We start from the raw sequence: 9,891 nt of genomic DNA, 5'->3' as shown, positions 1-9,891 counted from the left end.
AGGGTCATTGGGCATATCCTTGGCTCGCCGCACACCAAAATTCAGCTTTTTATCTCAATCCATTCAGTCATATTAGCCAAAAAACACTTTAAAAACGGCAGGAAAAAGACAACTTTTTTGGAACTTTCAACTTCTTGTCAAGTTCAATGTCGTTTAAAATGTTTTTAAAGCTGCTGATGACGAAAATAGAACCCATTCAGACCTCCGACCGAAAGTTTAGCCCCATTAGTGAAGATTTTGATGACCAAATGCTCTTTTTGAGGGGATCACGCCCATTTTCACGGTCTGCCAAGGAAGGCAGCCTGCAGGTTAGCGCCGCAGGCCAAGGTAGGTGTATACGCCAGGCGTGGATTGTCGAAACTGGCGCAGCATCGCGAAGCCTGTTACGAAAAAACACAGTCTGGCGTACACCTACCCTGTAGTCATGATAGTTGTCGAGTCTGTGCATATCGAGGGGGTAACGACTGGTAAATTTCGTGTCAGCCGGATTACGGATTACCCCGGATTACCCTCAAATTACCTCCGCATTACCACAAAAATATTCCTGGATTAACCCGAATTACCTCCCAATTTGCTGTCAGCCGGATTCCCGAAGTCGTTACCCCCTTGGTGCATATGGTTTTTGAAGTAAAATATAGGGTGTTCAGTTCGTCATGTCCATTTTCCCCCGCACTAACCCTGGGTGGTCACGCACCCCAAATGTCGTGTCGTGTCGAGAAGATTCTCCTCGTATAAAGTAAAAATTCTCTACAGGGTGAGTTTTCTCAATGTGTCAATAATTTGTAGGTAGTTTGGGCACCCCAAGGGGATCATTTTCTACCAATGAACTAGTGGGCGCAAACGTCTAGGTACGGAGAAAATTTGGTGTTTTGAAATTTGGCCTTCGCGCCTGCGAGGTAGGCACCGCTGCCACTGAGGGGCGCAGGACCTCACGTGGGGGTGTCGCGGGTCTAGGAGGGGGGCTTCGAGTCTCGAAGGGGGGGGGCGGACCTTGCAAATGTTTTTTGGGAGGGGTTGCCGCGGGTTTAAAGGGGGGCTGCCATGGGGGCCCCCCTTTTACAGGGATCTCACGGCTGTCTTTGCGAGGGGGGCAGGATTCCACGGATACTTCCGCGAGGTAAGTGGCACTCCCGCGAGTACTGCTAGTCCCGCGACACCCCCTCGACAGGTCCTGCCACCCTCAGTGGCACCGGGTGCCTACCTTGTAGGCGCAAAATCCAAATTCAAAACACCAATTATCTCCGTATCTAGACGTTTGCGCCCACTAGTTCATTGGTGAAAAATGGTCCCCTAGGGATGCCCAAACTGCCTGCAAATTATTGACACATTGAGAAAACTCACCCTGTATAATATGGCGTAGCAGCTAACTTTATAATATACCTTTAAAACTACTTTCGGTTTTATTATGGGGACAATCTTCACTAGGATTATGCTTTATGTGAATAAAAGAGCTAGCACCAAGCAGCTCTACATAAACACTAAGATCATGCCTCTTGATGTTCTAATCAAATCTAGTCTTGCTTTTATTGTTTATCAATAGTACTAGGTGCACTAGCACTCTTATGTACTCAATCATTCTCTTAACCATAATACTAGATAGGGTGATAGCCTCAAACCTCTTAAACTCTCTTCGATATAGAACCCACGGTCTTTTCTATCAAGCTTCTGTAACTCACAATAAACTTCCTAGTGCCATTAAACTGTTAAGTAACAACCTAGAAATTAAGGAAGCATTGAAAAATCACTTTTAATGCACCTATCTGAGAGGAACACTTGGTATCTATGAGGATTTTTAACCAAACTACTATTGTATGCATCCTGGCCAAAACACCGCATTGTTTAAACATTCTTGTACAGTCCACAACAGGGTCCGCCCTCTGGAAATAAATTGACTGAAGAAAAAATTTCGACATTTCAAATTGTTATTAAAGGGGGGACCCTGGTGAAACTTTCAAGTAGGCTTTAAAATAATCCCAGAAAGTTGAAACCTTGCTTAATTATTAGGTTCATTATGGTGAGTTCCCAAAACAAAATTCAATCCGAAATGTTGAACGGTCTCTGAGAAAAGTGGCTTTTTAGTGTTTTTTAGAGCGTTGGGGAAAAGTCTTCCTGCGTCTTTCATTGGGACGAAAAGTCTTGAAATTTTTTTTGGGTTATCCTAAAGATGTATTGAAGAGATTTTAGTGACGGAATTTTCAAATTCAATTTCCGTCCTGAGATATGAGTTTTCAAATTTTAACATTGAAAAAAAGTGACTTTTTTTTCCCTTTTTTCAGACTTCTAGGTGTTTGTAAAAAAAAGTAGGGCTGATATCAAGATTCTGTCACTAAAATTTGTCGACAAGTCATCAATGAATAGAGTCCATGCAAGATGACTCATGTAGGTGTCAACCAGGAACGCAGGAAGTCTTTCTACGACAAAATTTTTTGTCGACTGAGCAAAGCTGTGAAGTTGAGCATAGAAGCCAACGACAACTGATCTCAATGTTATTTCCTTCCAAATGATGAAGAAACTACCCACTTAGCTTAAAGGTGTTCAACGTTGAATCTGAAACCTTCTAAGCACATTTTTATCTATGAATTTTAAAAATACTATTTTTGGCAATTTTGGCGATTTTTTCACCAGGGTCCCCCCAGGGTCCCCCCAGGGTCACCCGCTGTATTTTGAAAAATCGGGAAAACCCAGCATAATACTCCCAATCAAGAAAGAAAGAGCGTATCAAGAAGGAAACAAACCATCGAGTGTGACAAGTTTGACATTTCTTTTATTCGTCTCTCGCCTCTCATTCAGTACCAATACAATCCAATAAAGTTTATCAGCCCTTGAATTCTTGCTTCCACTCTAGACACAACAGCCCTGTGGACAGGCAGGTTCGCAATCTAATCATGACATACATATTTTAAGAAGCACATACCTGGCTATGTCTACCTAAGCCTCTGACATACAAAATGATAAACTTCAACACACTGTCACACAAGTTTATACAACGCCATTTTTGTTGCGCATGAACTTGGACAATAAGACCAAGCACTAAAAAAAACACTTATGTCAAAGTAAAGAGGCGAATCAAATGACACGGCCTGCACAAATCACGGCAAACTGGATCAGTTGGAAAGACCCTGGGGGGACACGTGACAAAACGCTTACACGAAGGTTTGGTCCAATCAAATGGCTTTGATATAAGGGATAAACTTTCATACTGAGACCTTCAATTAATAACACGGACACACATGCATGAAAGGTCAAATCCCGTGAGAGGGAAAAACAACTAAAAACAAAGACACACACTTTAGGGAAGGGGCAGTGCTCCTGGAAACGCTTCAAGCTGACCTGGCGCAGAATGACGCGTCCAATACTGTTCTTTAACGAATATGGCGTCATGTTCCTTAGTAGATGAATTTCATCACGTTCGCTTGAATGTTGATGTATTGTTCAAACGGTTATGACATCTTACTACATGTCGCCGAGTGAAGAACGAAAGTGTTGACAAGCGGGCTACCTAGCGGTCGATGCTGCGTACCCCATCCATTCCCACAGCCACACTTGCCACCACTCAGTGTTCATCTTTTGACACTTCTTACAGAAACGGTCGCCAGGTGGCGCGCTACTGCCTCCTCAATTTTTTCAATTCTGCTGTTCTTCACTTGGCGACGAGTGAAGAGTCCATCAAAAGGCCGTGTCAAGTTTAAACGACATTGAATACAAACGAACGAGTCAAAACTCATATTCTAACGAACACACTGCAAACCTAACTGTCTACTTCACTACTAGTATTGTACTTATTACACATCAAGTACATAAGAGAGCACACTCATCCCATCACCTGGATCAACGAAGTATGTTTCTCCAAGCACACTTCTAGATGTATACTTGTCTGTCGCACTCCTATAGATGTGTACGTAGTACATATAGAGTTGAATCAGTAGTGTGGTAGTCAGTTAGGTCTGTGCTCAACAAACTCAAGCGTGTACTAAGCATGCCTATAAGTACACTTCACCTAGAGGCAACCTGGCATGTACACTCCCCCTAGAGTCAACTCGGCACTACCCTCCACGCTGGAGCATGCTTGCCAAGTACAAGCTAGATGGCGCATACCTGCAAGAACACTATTGCTATGCTTTACGTGGACAAGGTACACTCCACCTGTAGTCAACCTTGTTCACGTAATGCAAAGCAACAGTGTACTTGCATGGATGCGGCAGCGTGGAGTGTACATGCCAGGTTGGCTCCAGCGTGGGGTGTACGTGCCAGGTTGCTCCAGGTGGAAGGTACATGCCAGGTTAGACCAGCTCTTATTTTGCGAAAGTGAGAATTCCGCTGGGTTTCCCGACTCAAAATGACCGAAATGGTGAGAAAACTCTTAATTTGAAAGCCCAAGGTCGTCAGACTTACCAAAGCCGTGCCCCAAGACCCTATATAAAGGCAAAAAGGCAATTTTTTTTTTCGGATTTTCACCAAACTAGACTCTAGGGTAAACAGGCCATAAAACAACCCTTCGGGCGAAAATTTCGTCCGTTTTGCGATATCTCGACTCCTTCATGCCCAAGCGGCCTCCCCAACCGCCCGCACGGCGTCTTTTTTATGCTCGCGGTTGGGGAGGCCGTTTGGGCATGAATGAGTCGAGATATCGCAAAACGAACGAAATTTTCGTCCGAAGGGTCGTATTATGGCCTGTTTACCCTAGAGTCAAACTTAGTTTGGTAAAAGTCGGAAAAAAAAAATTTGGCTTTTTCCCTTTATATAAGGTTTTGGGGCACGGCTTTGGTAAGTCTGACGACCTTGGGCTTTCAAATTAAGAGTTTTCTCACCATTTCGGTCATTTTGAGTCGGGGAACCCAGCGGAATTCTCACTTTCGCAAAATAAGAGCTGGTCTAATGCCAGGTTGACTCTAGGTGGAGTGTACTAGCAGACATGCTTCAACCTAAAGCATGCTTAGTGCACACTCGAGTTCGTAGAGAAGTGAATGACGTCACACTCGCCGACCAACAGTAGGGTGGGTCGAAAATCCCAGAATTAAACGGCGTATGGTTTTGCTTGCAGTTGACCATATTAGAAAAGAGATCTCACAATGCTGGGGTCTGGTGACGTCACCTTCCATCTCTTTGGAGGCTCCAAACTTGGGTCTAATAGTGAAAAATGGCACTTTTGGCCCTACAGGGACCAAACCAGGCATCGCCCAGGATGCGGCTATCTCGCGATGGGTGCGGATTATGTTCCTTCATATCCCTGCAAAGTCTGGGCGATGTGGCTCAACATCTTGGTTAAGCCCGGGCACTTGTTCTTTTATTGTGTTAGATAATGACCTTGCTGATCCAATATGATCATACAGTTCAAAAGATCTAAAAAAATGCAAAATTTTGGTATATAAAGTTTTGTGTTTGGACAAAAACTCGAATTGTTGCAAAATAATTCACAAGCAAAGCGAAGCAAAGCCCTTGTTAGGCAAGAGATGGCCCGACGAACGTTTACACTTTCTTCTATAACTAGGAAAAGCTACCGCTTCAGGCTGAGCCTAAGGGCTCCTACGTTCACATATTTGTAATTTATTTTTCAAATTTTCCTCTATGTCGCTAAGTAAGTGACAATTTTTAAGCATTTGTTTAATTTATTAAGGATGTTTTCTGGATTATTTTAACAGTGCTGTCATTTTTACTATGACGTCGCACCGTATCCAGGTTGAAAAAATTCTATTGTGTTCCGGAAAGTGGGTCTGTGACGATCATTGTCTTTGACGCTAGGTGGGCTCGGCTGGAACAGGAATCAGCCCAGTGGGTAGGCAACCCATCATGCCTCGTGAAGCGTGCGGCGATACCCCGTGCCGCTAGGATTTTAGCTCTGTACATTTATTTATTTTATGACCTTGTACTGCAAAGGCCACCTAACATCTCTACATTAAGGATACTGTCAAGTGAAACTAGAATGTCCTAAAAGTATTTGTCACAGAAAGTTCATTTTGAGGTCAAAATTCAACCACTACTAGGTGAATTTACTTCTGAAGTTGGGAGCCCCAACTCCCTATTAGTTTCTGAGTTATGGATGTTTACGTTAACTTTTAGTCGTTTCTCCCAAATTCTCCTCATGACAAATGATTTGCTACCCAGTCTTCAGATTCGGACAAGTATATCTATTATTGCACTGGAAAAAGATAGCGTGGGCAAATTTGAAAATATCAGTCTGGAAGAGGCTGTAAAAGCTATTTCACCAGGCCCATTTTTATCTTTCTTCAAATTTGAGAGATTTTGTCTTATTTTGGTCTTGGAGTTTTCAAGAAAACTAAGTGACATATTGAAAAAAGGGCAACGCTATCTTTTTCCTAGGCAAAGAAGAATACAATTGCTAGAATCTGGGGACTGGGTAGCTAATCCTTTGTCGTGAGGAGAATTTGAGAGAAACGACTGAAAGTTACCGTAAACATCCATAACTCGGAAACTAAAATGAAGTGGGGCCCTGCTCTTAGTGCATGAGTTTATGCAATAGAAAGGAACTTTTATCCATAAATTAAGACATTTGACACAAGTAAATAAAAAATATTAAATAGTCACTTTTTTCACTTTACAATAACCTTAACAGAAACTTCTTTGATTGCATATAAGTCAATAAAATACAGATGTCATGATTATGTTTCCATCAGTTTCACATTACAAATAAAAGCTAAGGAATGTCATTGGTTGCATTTAAAGGTATCAAGTTCTCTATCAGAAAGATTGTAGCTGTTTGTTCTTTTTCTAGTTGCCTTTGTGCAACCCACACAACTGCGCACCAACAGTTTATGTGTAATTTTAAGAACAAGTGGCAAAGGCCACCTAACACATAACATCCCCTAGGCAGGCAGAACGCCTACCCCAACAGAACGCCTTTGCCACAGAACGCCTTTAAGCGCTCACAATTTACATCCACCAACAAGAGAAAGTGGCAAGGGCCATATATTCCCCTGAAGATTCTCCTTGTCTCTTTTTAATTTTGGATGACCGCAGGAATAAGGTCTTTAATTTCGTTTGATCTATCGCTTCGCATCATAAACTTTGTGAAGTGAATATTAGTCTACAAGAAAAACACAAGGCACTGTGATACATGTGCCAGTGTTAGATGTTTGATAAAACGCATGATAATAAATTTCAATCGTTTTACAGAAACTACTTTGAATGCATAACCAATCAAATTTGGAAAAATATTATTCCATCATTAAGATTATGAACGGTGAGATGTGTCAATAGAATGCAGGTTTCATGTACTCATTTCCTTCGATTCCACGTTACGATTATGGTGAACGAACAATCATTAGTACATTTAAAGTGTCAAGTTATCTGAAAGAATGTTATTATTTTTTCGAATTCTGCTTTCTGCTGCTTTCTGCTCGAACGACTCTGCGCTTCACTATTGGCAGGATCATGCTATTGACAGTTCAGCTAGTGCGCTCTCGCCTTCACCATTTCACGCCCGTCGTCTTCTCATTTTCACATAAAGAGTTCAATTTCACGGAAATTAGCGTCAACGTAATCTTTGAACCTTCCTCTTTCCATAAATATACAATTTGTGCCACTTTCGGCGTTCTAACATGCTCAAAGATGCGAGTAAACGACGGCCCGACGATCGTTTTCGCCTTCTCTCGCCTTCGCCATTTCACCTCCGTCGTCTTCTCATTTTACATAAAGAGTTCAATTTCACAGAAATTAGCGTCAATGTAATCTTTGAACCTTCCTCTTTCCATAAATATACAATTTGTGCCACTTTCGGCGTTCTAACATGCTCAAAGATGCGAGTAAACGACGGCCCGACGATCGTTTTCGCCTTCTCTCGCCTTCGCCATTTCACCTCCGTCGTCTTCTCATTATTACATAAAGAGTTCAATTTCACAGAAATTAGCGTCAATGTAATCTTTGAACCTTCCTCTTTCCATAAATATACAATTTGTGCCACTTTCGGCGTTCTAACATGCTCAAAGATGCGAGTAAACGACGGCCCGACGATCGTTTTCGCCTTCTCTCGCCTTCGCCATCTCACCTCCGTCGTCTTCTCATTTTCACATAAAGAGTTCAATTTCACAGAAATTAGCGTCAATGTAATCTTTGAACCTTCCTCTTTCCATAAATATACAATTTGTGCCACTTTCGGCGTTCTAACATGCTCAAAGACGCGAGTAAACGTCGGCCCGACGATCGTTTTCGCCATCTCTCGCCTTCGCCATTTCACGCCCGTCGTCTTCTCATTTTCACATTAAGAGTTTATTTTCGTCCAAATAAGCGTCAATGTAATCTTTGAACTTTCCCCTTTCCATGCATATACATTTTATGCTACTTTCGTGGTTTTAACACGCCTAAAGATCGAAAGTAAACTTGACAACCGGCTGGGTCCCGCCAAGTCCCGGCATCTCCACTGGGCTCTGGGCTGTGGGCTGAATGCAGGGCTTCGCCCAGTTAACGTATAAGATAAAGATAAAGATAAAGTTTGGCTCAGCCAATTAACAACAAATCAAGTTTTTGTCCAATCACAAAACTTTATATACCAAAATTTGGAATTTTTTCGATCTTTCGAATTGTATGATCATATTGGATTCACAGGCAATACATATTCTCCCAAAGATCACTTTTTAGTGTTTTTGAGCTTATGCTGAAATGTGTAAAGTTTCGCCCTGGCAACAATTTTCGTCCGATCACAAAGTTATATATGCCAAAAAATTGCATTTTTTGATCCCTTTCCATTTATATACGTATATGGGACCTTTGAGCAAACAATAGACCCTTAAATGCAATTTTTAGTGTTTTGCAACTTTGTTTTAGCTTTAATACAAGTGCCCGGGCTTAACCAAGATGTTGAGCCACATCGCCCAGACTTTGCAAGAATATAAAGAAACATATTCCGCACCCATCGCGAGATAGCCGCATCCTGGGCGATGCCTGGTTTGGTCCCTGTAGGGCCAAAAGTGCCATTTTTCACTATTAGACCCAAGTTTGGAGCCTCCAAAGAGATGGAAGGTGACGTCACCAGACCCCAGCATTGTGGGATCTCTTTTTGGCTGAGCGATAGCGAAGCCTGTTACTCCATTGGGGTTGAAAAGTTTTTCCTGTCTGTGTGCGTGCGTGTGTGCGTGTGTGCGTGTGTGCGTGTGTGTCCGCACTACTCCTCCTGAACGGCTCGGCCGATCTCGGTGAGATTTTGCACACTTTTTGGGCATGTCCTTGGCTCGGCACACGCGAAATTTCACTATCCTAGCTCAACTGGTTCAGTTTTTATAGCCGAAAAACACCTAAAAAACGGCGAAAAATCGAGTTTTCTGCAGGCAAATCACCTCTGCCTCTGACAAGTTAAAAAGTCACAAGGGATCTAGAATGAAGGGGGGTCTGCGTGCATCAAGTAAGAAGTAACCGACGATGGACAAGCCATTGCCTGCCGAAGGCAGACTAGCGCCGCAGGCCAAGGTAGGTACGCCAGGCGCGGATTGGAGGAACAGGCAGCGAGACATCGCGAAGCCTGTTACGACAAGACGCGGTCTGGCGTAAACCTACCTTGTCTAATATGGTCAACTGCAAACAAAACCATACGCCGCTTGATTCTAGGATTTTCGACCCACCCTAACCAACAGTGAACTCACTGGCGGCTTGAAGAGGCATCATCCGGAGGCTTGTCGCTGCTCCCTAGAAGGCCTCCCTGGGCACGCCGTCGCAGTGCTCGCACTGCACGTTGCAGCCCTCCTGCAGCACGGCTTTCACTGCCAGCAGCTGGGCGCGGCAGGCCGCGGCGTCGCAGCCCGCCCTGAGCAGCACGAGGCGCCTCACCAGGACACTGTGGCAAAAAGGTACGGAAAATTCTGTTAATTTTTTTGCCAGAATTTTCCGTAGCCCCTTATCAATATTCTCCGTAGGCTCTTACAGTATTCTCCGTAGGGCCCCACA

Source organism: Thrips palmi, unplaced genomic scaffold (assembly GCF_012932325.1).
Source record: "Thrips palmi isolate BJ-2018 unplaced genomic scaffold, TpBJ-2018v1 HiC_scaffold_12, whole genome shotgun sequence".
NCBI classification, from domain to species: Eukaryota; Metazoa; Arthropoda; class Insecta; order Thysanoptera; family Thripidae; genus Thrips; species Thrips palmi.
This window is presented reverse-complemented; position numbering follows the sequence as displayed.